A 16682-nucleotide genomic window follows, 5' to 3' on the forward strand; every position below is an offset into this window, starting at 1 on the left:
TATTTATTTGACAGAGAAAGAGATCACAAGTAGGCAGAGAGGCATGCAGAGGGAGAGGAAGAAGCAGGCTCCCTGCTGAGCAGAGAGCCCAATGCGGGGCTCGATCCCAGGACGCTGGGATCATGACTTGATCTGCAGGCAGAGGGTTAACACATTGAGCTACCCAGGTGCCCCTGGCTGTTGGGTTTTAAGAGTGCTGGCGCTGTCCTAATGGAGGAGAGTGTGCTGTTGGGGAGGGGCAGGGGACTGGCTCACTTGGCCTTGAATTAAGGAGCAACAATGGTAAGGATTCAAAAGAAATGGAATCAGTATTGAAGCAATCCATTGCAAGGGCAGCAGAAGGCAGTGGAGGAGGCTCTTACCCACCATGGCTTGGTGGCTACTTGGCCATTTTTTACCTGTGTTACAATTGGAAGCTCTTACCCCTCCCCCCACATTTTCCCTTTTTAAAAATTATAACTATTTCATAGTCGTCAGGAGGATGAAGTGAGATTATAAGCACAAGGGTCCCTCCAAGCAGGTACTGAGCAAATGCTAACATCGCCAAGCACCGTGTTTAGCGCATATTATGAATATGAATGGTGTTGTGTGTTTAGCTCCTACTCTCCAGTCTTTATAAGTGGCATAATCAACTTTAACCAACTATAATCAGCTATTTCACTTGAAAGGCGCTTTCCTCTTCATCTTAAACAGTTGCATAGCCCGGGCGTAGATAAGGATACCGCTTTTTTTGACTAGTTGCCAAAGTAAACATTGTTTGAATTAGTAATATATTTGCTTATTCATGACTTATTATATACATAATATATCATGTTTCTGTGTTCCTAAAAGTTATTTTAAATATTTTATAGGGAAATACAACACATACATTATTTGATATTTTCATTTTCTGTCCATTCCTGTTTTGACATATGACTGAACATTTTGGTCCCCCACAGTGACTTCTAAATTTCTAAAATTGTAACCAGTTGCAGAGTTAATTTAATCAGAATTCTCAGTTCATTATCCTTATTGTGACTATATTATGTTTTCATTCTCCATCCTTCTAGTTGCTCTGCACTGGATATATCTTAGAGAGAGAGAGAGAGAGAGAGAGAGACCTTAATAATTTATATGTGCCTATGCTTTATTTTTTTTAAACCGCACTAAAAGAAATGATTTCATTTCTTTATCAAGTATCTTTTTGTAAATTTTTTAAAAAAGATTTTATTTATTTATTGACAGACAGAGATCACAAGTAGGCAGAGAGGCAGGCAGAGAGAGAGAGAGGTGGAAGCAGGCTCCCTGCTGAGCAGAAAGCCCGATGTGGGGCTCGATCCCAGGATCCTGGGATCATGACCTGAGCCGAAGGCAGAGGCTTTAACCCATTGAGCCACCCAGGTGCCCCTCTTTTTTTTTTTTTTTAATTTTACCTAACAATGTTTTTGAAATGTATTCATACTCATAAACATAGCTGTGTCTTTACTTTTGACTGCTCCAGTATATTCTAAATTGTACATGTCAACATCCTTTTCCTTACCCGTTCTCTGCTGAAAACCTAGGTTACCTATGATTCCCTGCTATTATTACAACTCGGAAGAAAACATACTCAAGCACAGTCCTTTATGGAACTGTGAGCTTTGCTTTCCAGTAACGCTGATTGAACAGAAGCTCTTTATGAACACAGTTGACCTACATTTCACCAAATAGCTTCCTAATACAGTCTTACCCCTCTTTTTGCAATAGAAGTACCTACAGTAGGTCCCTGCTGAAAATTTGAAAATTCTTACTTTTCTTTTTTTTTTTTAATTTTAAGACTTTATTTATTTATTTGACACCGAGAAAGACATAGAGAGCACAAGCAGGGATGGTAGGAGAGGGAGAAGCAGGCTTCCTGCTGAGCAGAGAGCCCGATGTAGGGCTCAATCCCAGAACCCTGGGATCATGACCTAAGCCGAAGGCAGATGCTTAACAACTGAGCCACCCAGGCACCCCCAAAATTCTTACTTTTCATCCTGAGTTATTGATGGGAAAAAAGGAAGACTTGCCCATTTTATTTAACTCAAAAATTTTGTTTCAAGAGAATGGACACAGTCCTGATGTTGTTAATGTAAACTCTGTGGTTTCTGACCCTTTACATAGTTGATCTTAGCCTGTGTCACCCAAACAACATGGATCTGAGGCAGGATATGCAAATAAGTGCTCTCCCTAATTTGACTTTGAAAATGCCAGCCCTGCTATGATATCATTATGTAACAAAAGTGTGTTTTAAAGTAAAATTTTAAATAACTGACCCACATGTAAGATGATGTCTCTGATTTCTTAAGAAATTCCAGGAAGGATGTTGTAGAGTTGAAACCACACTCAATTGTGAATTGACTAGGTACTTTGTAGTGAAAATCCATCTCTTCTTTCTAATTCACTGAAAACATAATGAATGATATTTTGCTTTTGTATATGGGTATAATTATTTAGGTACCTGAATGAAATTTTTATTTTCGATTCTTTTATATTGGAGATTCGGAATCTCAGATGCCCTGACAAAGTTGCAAAGGGCATCAAGTTAGAGGACATGACTGAAAATATGTAACAGTATTTTACAAGTGAAAATATGTAACACTCATGGCTACTGTTGGATTTTCCTATTCTCTTTGATCCACATTGTGTGATTCCTGGATTTTGATCAGCTTCCTTGCTTGACTTCTTCCCAACCCCTGAAATCTAACTGGATCCTTAGCAGGATTCTGAAGCTGCTGTCTTCAAGAGCAGACCATTCTATCGCCAAATATAAAGGATTTTCTTCAGCCTTTCCTTTTTGAAACTCATTTCACTTAAATTTTTGGCCCTTGACCCTTCTGGATATCCCTCTTTCCTCTCCATCATCTCTCCACTTGCTTTGCTTGGTCTACTTTTCCTATGTCCTACTTCTGCTGTTGCCTAACATCAGACATTTTCAGGGCATGGTGCTGGTCCTCAATTTAGGTCCAAAAGCCTAATTATGTAAGTACAGGGTGAGTGTCAATGGGATTGGACTTAATTCCTCTGTTGATAGATACCTGAGGCGCTTATGTATTAAAAAAAAAAATCCTTGTATTTGGGGAAAAAATGTGTTTGAGAGTTGAAGCAATCCCTCTATACCCCACACTAGCCATTGTCTTTCTTTCAACTTATGTTAATTTCTGAACAATTCATATCATCGGTAACCCTGCTAAACCTCGTGGACCCAGAATGAGGAGGATCTGGAGCCTATTTAATGAGAGAAATGAATAAAGAAGCTAAGAATATTGACTTTGGGAACAGAAGACCAGGCATGTGCCTGATAAGTGACTTCACATGTTTACAAGCATGTCTAGTACATGAGAAAGAAAGAAGACTTACTTTTCCATGCTCTTCCAAGTGAGAACAGCGGTACAAGGGGCTAAAACTTGTGATCAAATATGTAAATAAGGAAGTACTGAATGATAATGAAGGCTCTTTGCTCCAATAAAACCTACTGCTTTATGGAAAAAAATGAAAAGTTTCATTTCCCCGAAAGGAGAGCAAAGAAAATCCTCTCTCCCGGATGCATTATTGAATCCAACCTTGAATTAGATGACTTCTGGAATCCTGTGGCGCTCAAAACTCCTCTCAGTTTCCCCTGATGCTTGCAGGCATGGGGCCATTTTTCTATCCAACCAGCTCCAAACTTAAGAATCATTTTCAATTAATCTATTTTTATCTGCCTCTTAGAGTAATTCAGAAATACTTACTAATTCTCAGAATGCCTTTTACAGCTGGCTCTGTTAAGTTATTTTTCCCAGTTTCTCTGTCTAGGTCACTGCTGTTGTCTTCTGGGGGTCCTCTCTGGTCCCCAGTCCTGCATGCATTAATACACGCGTCCTGTAAGGCAAACTTCCCTTCATGTTATGCTCAGCAGATGGCCCTAGCTAAAAGCTCTGCAAAAAGTTCTGTTCTGCTGATTTCACCTAACTCACAACTCCCTATTACCTGACTGCACTGTCACGATTTTACTACATTGGATACTCCCTCTTTCCATCTGTTCAATCTCCCTAGGTTTCCTTCCTTTCCTCCAATAAGCACCTCCAGGGTTCTCTTTGACTCGCTTGAAGGGCTCACTGGACCCAACACTTTTGGTACTTCTGGTTTCAAGACTGCTATTTCTGCTTCCAGCAGTGTATGTTTTGGAATAAAATCTTCACCTCTTTTCCTCCTCTTGAGAGAAAAACAGCAGCAGCAGCCGTAATAATAACCAGAACCCTACGGGACAAAATGGCAGCCACCCTCTTGCAAAACTAGGCTAAAATACCTCTTAAAATTTTCACTAACAGCCTTGAATTAAGGACAAGAAACACAAGTCACCATTCATCTTTTTACCCCCTAACTCGATGCTGATTTATAACCTGATGAGCCAAAACTTTAAGGGAGACAGAAACAGCAACATGCCTGTGTCAGGTGTACGCTCTGTCTGCACATTACTGCCATCAGCCCTCATTATTTGTGGATTCTGTATTTGTAATCACTTCCTTGCTAAGGTTTCTTTGCCAACCCCTGTGCTGCTTTGGCGCTTGTTCCTGGACCCATGTGCAGAGGGGCAAGATTTTTGAGTCATGTGACTCCCATACCTGCTTGAGGTTGAACGCTCTGGTCCTCATCCTTCTTGTATCAGCTCTGATGCTATAAATGAATGTCCTACTCATCATGTGTTTAGTGCTACCGTCTTTACATTTTTGTGGGGTTCTTGTGTTGGTGTTTTTCCTGTCTTAAAGCCATGTGGGTATACCGTGCAAGCCTATCTTGTGCTCCTAAGCTCTGGTTGTGTGCTGGGGTGCCTGGGTGGCTCAGTGGGTTAAGCCTCTGCCTTCAGCCCAGGTCATGATCCCAGAGTCCTGGGATCGAGCCCTGCATCGGGTTCTCTGCTCAGCGGGGAGCCTGCTTCCTCCTCTCTCTCTGCCTGCCTCTCTGCCTGCTTGTGATCTCTGTCAAATAAATAAATACAATCTTAAAAAAAAAAAAAAAGAAAGAAGAAGGCTGCGTGCTATACCTCAGGGAGGAAAGAGCTGCGTTCAATCAGCTTCGTTCATTCATGAGTTAGAGTGCTTTTTGGTCAGGAGTTGAATGTTAATGTATCATCAATATCTATTAAATCAGGTGTCTTTCAACACACATAAAACAAGGTTAGGCAGTGATCAATTGAGGAGACCAGTATACTGTGCCTGAAGTCTCATAGGAACCCTGGTGTTTCCCTTAGGAGCAATGTTTCTGTGTTCACGATGACTTGACAGAATATAACCGCTACAAAAGGGGAGAATTGACTCTAGACTCTAGTACGTGCATTAAATACACAAAAATATGGAAAGTGACAGTTAGCATCCTCTACTCATTTAATTAGGGGGAAAAATCCCATTTGGAATAAAGGAGTAGAAGAACGCAGACCCACTTGTTTGCCCACCAGATGTAAAGTGAAGGCATCCTTCAGAAAAGGACCACTCCCTTGGAGCTATGTACTTCATGGGCCAAATGGGAAGAACAGTGTTGGAATTGAGAAAAAGAAAGGTGGGGGGGAGAGGTGGAAGCCGAGGAGGAGTGTGGTAGGGAGGGAGGTGGGAAGAAGAGGGAGAATGAGGAAGAGAGCCAAGAAAATGGGGAGTCCAGTTAATCAATGGAAAAATCTAAAGATGGCCAAGCTGATGAAAACAGAAACTCTAGTGCAACTGGCAAAGGGAATTAAAATGACTGTGCTGTTTAAAACCTGTGTTTCATTCAATTTTAGAGCAATAAAAGATAAGGAAAACAGAGTATAATGGCAGCAATTGTATCTAGTGAGAGGAATCTGTCTTGAGTGTTTTTCAAGTTAACCATTCCAACTTCTTGCTCACCTCCACACGTTTTAGATCAAAGACTTGTCCTTCTTCCTCTAACACATGCTGACGGTTTGGGTAATTGGCTTGAGAAATGGGAAACAGAGGCCTAAGGAGAGGGGGCTTGAAGTGGGTGGGTATTTACGGGCAGATGTGCAGGGAGCCATGTGGTGTCTACACTCTAGAGGGCAAAGAAACACACACACAGCCAGAAGGGACAGGGAGAGAATGAAGAAGGGCAGCGTGGGGTTGGGGGGCAGTTTGAAAAGTGACGGTAGCCTTTTGGCACTGAAATTCCGTTTTTCTCTTGTGCATTCTTTTCTAAAAGTTCCCACCTACAAGGAACTAGAACTGTAAACCATTGCTAGTTTTCTTGAGAAAAGCAAATTATAACGAGATCAGGAAGATAAGGCGATAATTCTGTTTGGAGTAGTATTTTGACTGTTATCAAGTGAAAAGTCCCAGTTGGAGCCCCTTGCCCAACTCCCTCCCACTGCTCCCCACTGACACTTGCCCTCCATCTTTTCTCCTATTATAAGATTTTGACAATAAAACCATGGGAGTGTTAAATGGGCTTCTCTAAGGGTGGTCTCCTTTCATTATAGCAGCGATGTCCCCTGGGACTGAAATGATTTCTATGAAGTTAGTTCTGTGATGGCTGCACCATTAGAAATAAAGGGCCATTGTAGCTGTTCAGGTGTGGGAGGGTGTAGTAACTTTTGATTGCCATGGTAACTTTTTCCTAGTGATTGGCATAGTACCTTTTCCATTAATAGTTTTCAGGCAGCAGAACGATTGTGGACAAGGAGTACTTGACGTTCCACGGACCTGGATTCTAGTGTAAGAGGAAAAATTCAGGGATTCAAATGCCTTTTGAGTTTGCTCTCAACACAAGGGAGCAAAAGGACCAGGAAATGCCTCTCAGTGTGGGGCCTGTTACTCAGTTTTGGCTTTGAGGACCGAGCTTCCCGCTTGTCTACCACAGAGCATAGGAACAGAAGGCACAGGGCATAGTAAGAACTAGAAACACCTGTTATTCAGAGAAGCCAGGGCCTCCATCATAGGGAGCGGTTTCAGACCTGGAGCGTCTGTGGTCGGACTTTTAGCTGCTTTAACCTTTTCACTCTGGGTTTTCCCACTTAGTTTATTTTCTTTCCTGACTTGGTGTTTGCCTGAGGCTTGATAGAAACGGTTTCCTCCAGTTCAGAGCCTTCAAATGATTGATTTGTTGATCTTAAAGACTTACTCCACTCCCAGCCCGAGACTCCTGTGTTTGTTGGTGGCGTGAAGTATTTATGAGCTGCTCATAGCTGGCTCACAATTGGTTGGGATTGCAAATGACAGTAGCAGATGGGTTCCCCGTTCTTGGCTCGATGAGCTGATGGTGTGTCATGTGAGAAGAACGGACTTAGGGCATTGATCATGATTGATTTGAAAACGACATTTAATTAATATGGACTTTCATGGACATTAGTGTCCGGGCTTAAAGATTGTCAACTCCATCCTGTTATGAAACCTGAGACAGAGATACCTGCTTTAGACAGCTCATTTGCCTTTGAATTCTCACGAGCAATATCTTTCCTGCAAAGCCGCATCCACATAGAGAGTTGAAGGAATTATTTGAATGTGTGTATCTGTTTTTCATTTCTATCCTTCAGGAGGCAAAGTTATTGTGTACGATTTCACTGAAGTGATCTATAGTTTATGAGCTAAGTGTAGCTAATGATATCACATTGTATATCAAGAACCTTATTGTCATTTTCTTTTCCAGAATTGCTGGCTGAAATCCTTCTTCCTAGAGGAATTTTTCCTCAGTGACTAATTCACTGGGGTTTCTCTCAATTTGGAATTCTGTCTTTATGACCAAAAGCTATTTTCCATATGAATCTAGCTGAGATGTCACTTTTTCCAAACTTGCCGCCTTGTCCTTAACAAAGAGCCATTTGATTTGTTCCTAAATATATCCTCCAACAACTGGGTTCTATTAGAAGATGCTGTCACATACCTCACTTAGAAATCTCTATAGTGTCCCTGAGGATAAGAAAAGGCTTATATTCAAGTAATTTCTCAGTGTGAATCCAAATGATAGCACAACTCGATATGCTCTAGACTGTGCCAGGAATATTCTGGATGCCTATAATCAGTATTCATTGGATGATAAGGAACCTGTTACATATTTCATGATAGTGACTTCGGCCATCAGTGGGTGACAGTCATGATGATGATGGTGGTAGTGACGGTGGTAGTCATTTACTTTTGAGAACATTCTATATGTCAGATTCTGTGGTCAGTTCTCTCTGCGAATAGTTTCCTTGAATCACTACGTTATCTGTACTAGGAGATTGTTGTTATCCCCATTTTCTGGACAAGAATACGGGGTTCACTGAGGCTATATAAAATGTTAATGACACAGTGTATCAGTGTCAACACATTTCCCATAGGAGGTCTGATTAACTTCAAAGCCTCCTTTAGAGCATTACCAAGATAAAGCGTCTACTTGGGCCATTCAAGTAAATGAATGGAACTGGGGTGGGTGTAATAGAATGGAAAGGAGAAGACCTCCAGAGAAATAGATGATCACTTTTCAAACTGCATTGTGTGCAGAATAACCTGGAGATCTTGTGAACATTTTAGATTTGGATTCAGGAGTTCTGTACTGGTGCCTAGGATTCTGCATTTTTAGTAAACTTCAAAGAGCGGCCCATCTGGTGGTAGGTAGAAGGACCACAGTTTGAAAGCAAAGAACTTCTAAGCACGTGTACTTGGCCACATGGAAGCAGTCAGCCAGCCTCCATAGCCAGGGTAGCAGTGATGCTTGATGGGAACAGGTTCTAGGCTAGAGATGTGCTGTTTGAATTGCAAAGAGTGCTTGTGATCTCTGTCATTTTTTTTTTTTTTAAACATGAACATCATCAGACAATAAAAATTGACCTGAATTTTCACACTTCACTGATGGCAGAGCTTGGAGTAGAAACCAAGTTTCTCGCTCTGGCTTGAATGATTTTCCACTCCTGCGCTTTGCTTCCTGGCTTACTCATGAGGTGGTGATGGTTTTTGGTTGACTTCTCTGATTGATTGAAACCAGATAAGTCTTTATGTCTCTCTCCTGCTAAAAGTGGAATGCAAGTCGTGTATGTATGTGAATCCTGATTATTAAGGTTTCCTGTTACTCTGGTTCTGGTCTAACAGGGCTTTCCGTTAGAAGACCAAGCTGTCTTTTGAAATCTACCTTGAGGATATGGACACTCAGGCCATGGTCTTTTGTGCACATGTCCTTTCTTCCTTCTAAAAGTAATGACAGAATTACTTGGTGACATTCAGGAACATCTTTGCTTTGCCCATTCATTCAGCAAAAGATTTTCCTTGTTTGTCAGAAAAAGAGCACAAGCAGGGAGAGCAACAGGTAGAAGGAGAAGCAGGCTCCCAATTGAGCAGAGAGCCCGATGCAGGACTTGATCCTGGGACCCTGGGGTCATGACCTGAGCCGAAGGCTGATGCTTAACTGCCTGACCATCCAGGCGCCCCATTCAGCAAGTTTTTTATTGAGCATCTAACTCTGTAAAGCAAGCACTCTGCTAGGTGCTGAATATGAAGCTGTGAATGCCTCAATTTCTCCCCTTAAGATGCTTCTAGAAGGAGAGAAAAATATCATGTGTGGCTCGTTGTTTGCTAGTGCTGTGTAATCATCCCCAACTTAGCAGCTTAGAACAATAGCCGTTTATGACCTTATAGTTCTATAGTTCATAAGTCCAGGAAGGCTTGGCTTCCCAGTAGTGGGCAAGTGAAAAGCCAGAGCTTCCTGTTTAAATATTCCTGTTAATAATCATAAAAATGTGCCTTACCGCAAGCATCCTTTCCCGCGTTCCATAAAATCATTTCAGATTCCTCCCTCATGCATGCCTCTGCTTCCTTTTGTAAAAAGGCTTTCAGAAAAAAGCTGCTCTTTGTGATGTGGGGAGACGGCAGTCAAATTCCTTAATAGGAAAAGTTGGTACCCACCACCCGTGTGCTTCCTAATTTTTAAAAATCCGACAGTAGCTTAAACAGAACAAACACAGAAGTTTTCTTTTCAGAACAGAGTGTAAGATTTCATACCCACTCCTTGCTTTCCTTCCCCCCTCCCTTTCCCTGTGCGGGTATGACTTATCAATGCTGTCTTTGTGAACCAGGAGAGCGGTACACAAAGGGCTTGTTGAAAAATCCTATTTTTCATTTGCTAAATTCTATAGGAATAGAGCCTGAGGGCAGTCCACTAAAGGAAAACATCGAATGCTGTTCTGTTTCTCACCTCTGCCAGGGTTCTGGAATAACAGAGCCCATGGGGGACACCAACACAGATGTGGTCATGTCGATAACACTTTTGGGCAGTCTCTTGGTTCGCTCCTTTTTGTCCTTCTACAGGTAAGTATAATGGGTGCATAGCACTTACTCTCAGTCCCATTTCTATCTCAGAGCTAACAAGTTCTAAGCTGAGATTCTTTCCGGGTATCCAGCTGCTCACCAGAAAGCCTGAAATATTATGACAGGTGTCTACACATTTCCTGTGGGGTCGACAGAGGGCAGAGTTCAATGTGTCAGCAACCTTTTATTCTATAGTAACCAGCAAAGGAAGCACAAAGTCAATAACTTCCATTGTTCACATAGCACCATTGGAAGAATTGTTTTTGCTTGTGGAAGAAGCCCACATAGGAGAGATGAAACAAACAAACAAACAAAAAAGCGCAAGTATCCTATGTAACGAACAGCTTCACTATCTTATGGGAAATAATAGGTCCTATGCAACTTTAACAGGACAGAATTCGAGATTCAAAGTGGAGGAGATAATGACCTACTTTGCTGCCTGTGTGCCGTCCAAGGATCATGCAGGTGATAGAAATGCTTAGATTTCCATCTCTCCTTCCTATTGACTATAATCTGTGAAATACAGAGTCGTTTAAAGTCAGCTTTGTTTTTTCAGTATCTTAATGAAGGATCCATTTGAATTAACCACGTGCTCAAATATCAAGGTCTTACAAATAAAAAGGCTAAACTTAGAACCCATTCCAGATCAGAAGCCGGTGTTGTCACATTGCCCATGTTGTCCATATGAAGTTTAGAGAGAAACGTGGGTAAGGATTTTTAATGTGCCCTCATTCTCTAAGATGATAGGTTCATAAATTGAATTAAAAAATAAAAATAAAGAATTAGCGGGGCGCCTGGGTGGCTCAGTAGATTAAGCCTCCTCCTTTGGCTCAGGTCATGATCTCAGGGTCCTGGGATGGAGCCCCGCACTGGGCTCTCTGCTCAGCGGGGAGCCTGCTTCTCTGCCTACTTGTGATCTCTGTCTGTCAAATAAATAAATAAAACCTTAAAAAAAAAAAAAAAGAATTTGCTAGTAGATTCTTGGAGCAAATGCTTGACTTACTCAAAAGATTCCAGAGGAGCTTCTTGGATTCATTCATGTCAGAACTGTTCTACTAGAAGTAGCTACATAAATTCATCTTATTGGGGAGCCTGGGTGGCTCAGTGGGTTAAAGCCTCTGCCTTCAGTTCAGGTCATGCTCCACAGGGAGCCTGCTTCCTCCTCTCTGCCTGCCTCTCTACCTACTTGTGACCTCTGTCAAATAAATAAATAAAATATTTTTTAAAAATTCATCTTATTAATTCTGTGAAAGCTGTAAGTGATGGTAGGTTAGTTCAGGCATTTGAATAGTAATATAAGCACATTTTTATTGTAAAAAAAATAAAAAAAAAAGCAACACACGACCAACAAAATTACAAAAATATTAGATAGAAGAGAATAGCCACCCATTTCACCACTTACCCAAGCTCAAAATAACTTCTAACTCATTTATATTACCTACTGATATACTTTAAGTAGCTGCATTCATAATACACCTGTATGTATTCTGACTTCTTTTTCCGTTTAACATCATATAATGTACATTGTTCCTTGCTGACCCATGAGCCTCCAAATGATCATGTAATTTTTGTACAGTGTTCAGTTTGCTTAATAATGTTTTATTTACTTAATAATTCCCTAGTGGGTTATTCATTTGTTACTACTATAATTATTGAGAAAGCTACAGTACATATATTTCCTTTATATTACCTAAGGCATACATTTAATACATTTAATTTTAAAAATTACATTAAAAAAATCCTTGCCTTTTAGACAATTCAAGCAACCCAAGAGAGTACATGGAAAGTAAAGGAAAAAAAAACAAGATAAGGGAATAAAACAAGCACATACCAACACTCATAACTAACCACTATTTATGTTAGGAGACCTTTGATACCAGGAATCAGGTTTTTTTGGGGTATGTACATAATATAAATAGAAAGATGAGTAGGTATGTAGAAAAGTTGTTTGCTTTTCTGATACCAAATTCTAAATTGATGATATTAAATTCTAATATTTAGGTCTAATTTATAATAAACTGACTGTATAGTTTATCGTATTATTTTTACAGATTTTTAAATTAGAGAAATCATAAGCAGTTTGTGGTTGCGGGGAGTGGCAGAGGAGAAGGAGACACCCCGCTGAGCTGAGAGCCTGTCATTGGGCTCGATCCCAGGACCCTGAGATCATGACCTGAGCTGAAGGCAGAGGCTTAACTGACTGAACCACCCAGGTGCCCCATGTAGTTTTTTATTTTTAACAATGAAAAAAAAAAGGGGGCACTCGAAGAACTACTATATTTCAAAAAAATATTTGCCACAGGATAGGATTTTCTGAAAGATGATTCCAATCTAAAGAAAGAGATTTAGGAAACTCACAATGAAATTAGAGTCCTCAGCTTCTTAAAATTTGTATGCTTAAACTTTAGACAATTGTGATTGATGCCTTGATTTGTAAATGTAAATATTAGAACCCAAAACTACCTCCCCACTGTCATTTTTACCCTAGTATTTTGTTACTTATGTGTAATCAGTACTTATATTGTGCCATGTTCATTATAATTCATATATTTAGTATTTATAAGAGTTTTACTTTTAAAAATATTTAGATCTCACCAAACTTTCAATTTTTTTTTTTTTATTCCCAAGTTATTGATTGCGTTTCATTTCCCCGGTGACAAGACAGTTGCCACTGTATTCAGTCATTGACAGTCACTGTATAGAAATATAAAGCCTTTTTCAGTGCTTTATATTTCCTATTTAGTTGCCTGGGAAATTATCCCACATTTATACCTGCATATGTACAGAAAGACATCTAGTCTGGATTATTAATTATCTGGTTTGCAATAGGAAAATGTTGAAAATGTCTCAAATGTTCATTGTAAGCACTGGTTAAATCATTGATATACGTGCATATGGAAGAGAATACTAGTGGTCAGAAAGAGACTTCAAAAACGATTTATGTATTATGTAAAAAGTTGTCTGAAAAAAACTGTTAAAAGAAAAAAATTGCGGAATGGTACAAAGTTTATGCTTCCTTTCAGTAAGAAAGGGGAAGAAGAGAACTACGTGTGTTTTGTTTTTTTTTTCCTCTTAGGTATGTATTTGAATATAGAAACAACAGAAGAATTTTTAAGGGAAGAAAGTCTGTGTCATGGTGGTGCGTCATGGGTAGATGGCCTAGTGATGAGAAGCAAACTCTTTATTGTGTACCGTTTTGTAATTTGATGTTTGAATCAGGAAAAACAAAACAATACAAAAAAAACACAGTAGATAAAAAGTAGTGACATTGTCATTTTTCAGATTAGTGAGAAATAAAAGAAAGAACACAATTGTGTCTCTGGCTTGTTCTCAAGCATTTTGATGACAAGGGCCATAGGTTTGTCATTCACTTGTTCTTGTAACAAATATTGAAACAGATTTGTAAGAGTTTACTCAGTTCCTGTAGACTGAACTTGGGCTAGGCACATAAAAATCAGAAGGCAGGATTTCTGTTTTTAAAAACCTGCTACTGTAATGTTGTGATAAGGATATAAGGAAAGAATTACTATAAAATTACAATAAAATAGCACAAATGTCATAATTGAGAAATGATAATGCCGCCCCCCCCCACCCAACAATTCTCATAAGGCTCAACATTTCGGTGCCAGATCACTGTTTGTAAGTATAAATTATTGCTCGCTGTTCTTCCTTCAGAGCAATGAATGAAGATGTTGTTAGGTCTGACCCCCAAGAATAGGCTGATAAGATCTCAGCTCTGCACAGTGGTGACAGGCAAGGACGGGATGTGTCATTTATCAGTGTCCCAAGTCGGGCTGCTTTTATATCTCCTTCGCAAACTTGACAACAGATGCATTGTTTGCAATCCCAAAGCACAGCAAAATGACTATGTTTTTTTCAAGAAAAAAGCAGTGGTTTTCACTAATAACTCTAGAGACGAGCAGATACATGGTCGTGCCCCAACTGCAAGCTCCCTCCGCCGCTCATGAGGTTTGAGCAGCCCATCCTCCTCAACGTGAACCTGCTTTTAGATGGTGTTCCTTGCATAGACCTTGCTTGAAAAAGGAGCGATTCTCCAACTCCTGCCGCCATAAGCGCTTTAGCACTGAAACAGTGAACAGTGCCCTTCACTCTTGCGCTATATAGTGACATTTAATAATACTAACCATCCGCTACCAGAGGTTGAATTCTAGCCCTTGAATCCTCGGCTTGCTGAAGCCAGGCTACCCCATGTGACTGAACGGCTATGGGAGTGGGTTACTCTCATTTCCTCTGCCTTCTGCTTATTGGCTTCAGGGAGTGACCTCTCAATGACTGGGTAGTGGAGCAGAATGAAGATGGAAAAGCATCAGAACTTGGCTCCAAAGTATGCTCCCCACCTGCCTTCTTCCAAGGGCAGAGAGAATAGCAGATTTTCCCCTTCACAGTGGAATTGGGCACGAGGTATGGTTCTTGGGGCGGATTGGGCACTGGGGTAGGAGGTGCCTTAAGTGTTTTAGCTGCTTGCTGTCAGCCGCGGCTGGGACCTGCAATTGACCAGCGTGCCTCAAGGCAGATCAGGTCCCGGGGCGTTAGAGGATGGCATTGATTTCTGGGACATCAGTCCAAGAACAGCAGAGCTCTCCAAGGAGAAACAGAGGACTTTACAGCTGGAAAGAGGATAACGGAGGTCCGGTATTGATTCACCATCCTTCACAACTCCATCAGGGACCCGGAAGGGACAGATTGATAGGATTTTAGAAGAACATTAAGATCCAACAGAAATTGTCAGATCCTCCGGGGCTCTTGTAGCCCTAGCAGAGGACTTGTGAATCACTTTACTATTTCTAAAAAACAAAAAAACAAAAACAAAACCCAAATTGTGTACCCATTAGGAATACATTCCTGCTCTCCAAAATATCAAGTGTTTTGGTTTTGGTTAGTCTTGGGGAGTGTAACAGAGTTTTAGGCCCAGCACATCTCCAATTAGCAGTTCCATGTTTGTGATTAAGAGTGACAAACAAATAGGTTATTCTTGAAATGTGGTGGCCAACATCCTTTAAAGTGTGTGTGTGGGGGGGGGGGGTCTCCGGAAGGAAAATAATCATTAAAGGTTGGATGGTAAAAGGTTAGGAACTATTTATCTAGAGCTGCCCTGAACCATATGGTACACAGAAGACACATGTAGCTATTTAAATTTAAATTAAGAGTAATGAATTAAAAATGCATTTCACAGGTGCACCTGGGTGGCACCGTCTGTTAAGCATCTCTTGGTTTCGGCTCAGGTGGCCATCTCTGGGTCGTAAGATCGAGCCCCGCATCGGACACCACCCGGAGCATGGAGTCTGCTCAAGAGTCTCTCTCCCTCTCCTTCTACCCTTCCCGCTCATGTTCTCTCTCTCAAATAAATAACTAGATAAATCTTTAAAAAAAATTCACTTCCTCAGTTAAATGAGCCACATTTCAAATGCTCAGGAGCCACCTCTGGCTAGTGGTGATGGTAGGCAGAGCAGACACGGAAGAGCTAAGAAATGTATAGATCGGATGTATAGACCAAAGTTCCTCAAAACATAAAAAAATTCTTTTTTTCTCCATATCATTAATTGTAAAAGTAATAGAATAAGGGATGATTAAAAACTTAGATAGTACTAACCGCGATATTAAATCAATCCTGTGGTATCTTTCTCCTTTTCTTTAACATTGTCCTTTGTTTGTAATAGCTCTGGTGAAGCTAGCTTCCTCCACGATTATAAATGGTCACCTTGTACATATACTTCCTGATTTATCAAATTCATACAGTAGTAATACGCTCTCATTTTCATTAAAATGAAAACTGTAAAAATCATTCATTCTGTTCTCTCTTCACACCCCTTGCACATGGTTTGTCAGATCCATATAAAAATGCTGTCATTATGAAGTAATAAAATATTCTGATGTAATAATTTATTTACTCAAGATACCCTCTTAATTACTCCTATGTTTGAGGAGAAAATGTATGTCCCTCCATGACCCCCTACTTCTCTTCAGTATCTTGCAAACTTGATGCACCATGTTACTATTTTAGATAATCCACGTTTGCGATATACACAAACACACAAGAACTAGTGTTCTAAGCTTTGCCTATAGTGTGAATCTAATATTGAAGCCAAGAACCAACATCCTATTGTGATTACATAAATATTATTAGTTATAAAAATCAAGTAGTGTAAGTAATTTAAAGTGATAAATACTTAATCCTTTGCCATAGACTTGTTCCCGTTAATAAAAGATGATATTTACATAAATTAAAGGAGACACTGGCTTCTTAAACTACTATTCTAGATAATCTGTGGCTTTCTATTCTAAATTGAGATATTATTTGCTGGTGTGGTGCACAGCTCAGGCCCTGAGATTACTTTTCTCTTTATTTTTGAGAATTTCTATTTTACTTTCTGAACTCAGGGCACGTATCCCTCTTTCCTTTTTCATCTTGCTGCGAAAATATTT

This window comes from Lontra canadensis, unplaced genomic scaffold (assembly GCF_010015895.1).
Source record: "Lontra canadensis isolate GAN:19392208 unplaced genomic scaffold, GSC_riverotter_1.0 scaffold126, whole genome shotgun sequence".
Classification (NCBI taxonomy): domain Eukaryota; kingdom Metazoa; phylum Chordata; class Mammalia; order Carnivora; family Mustelidae; genus Lontra; species Lontra canadensis.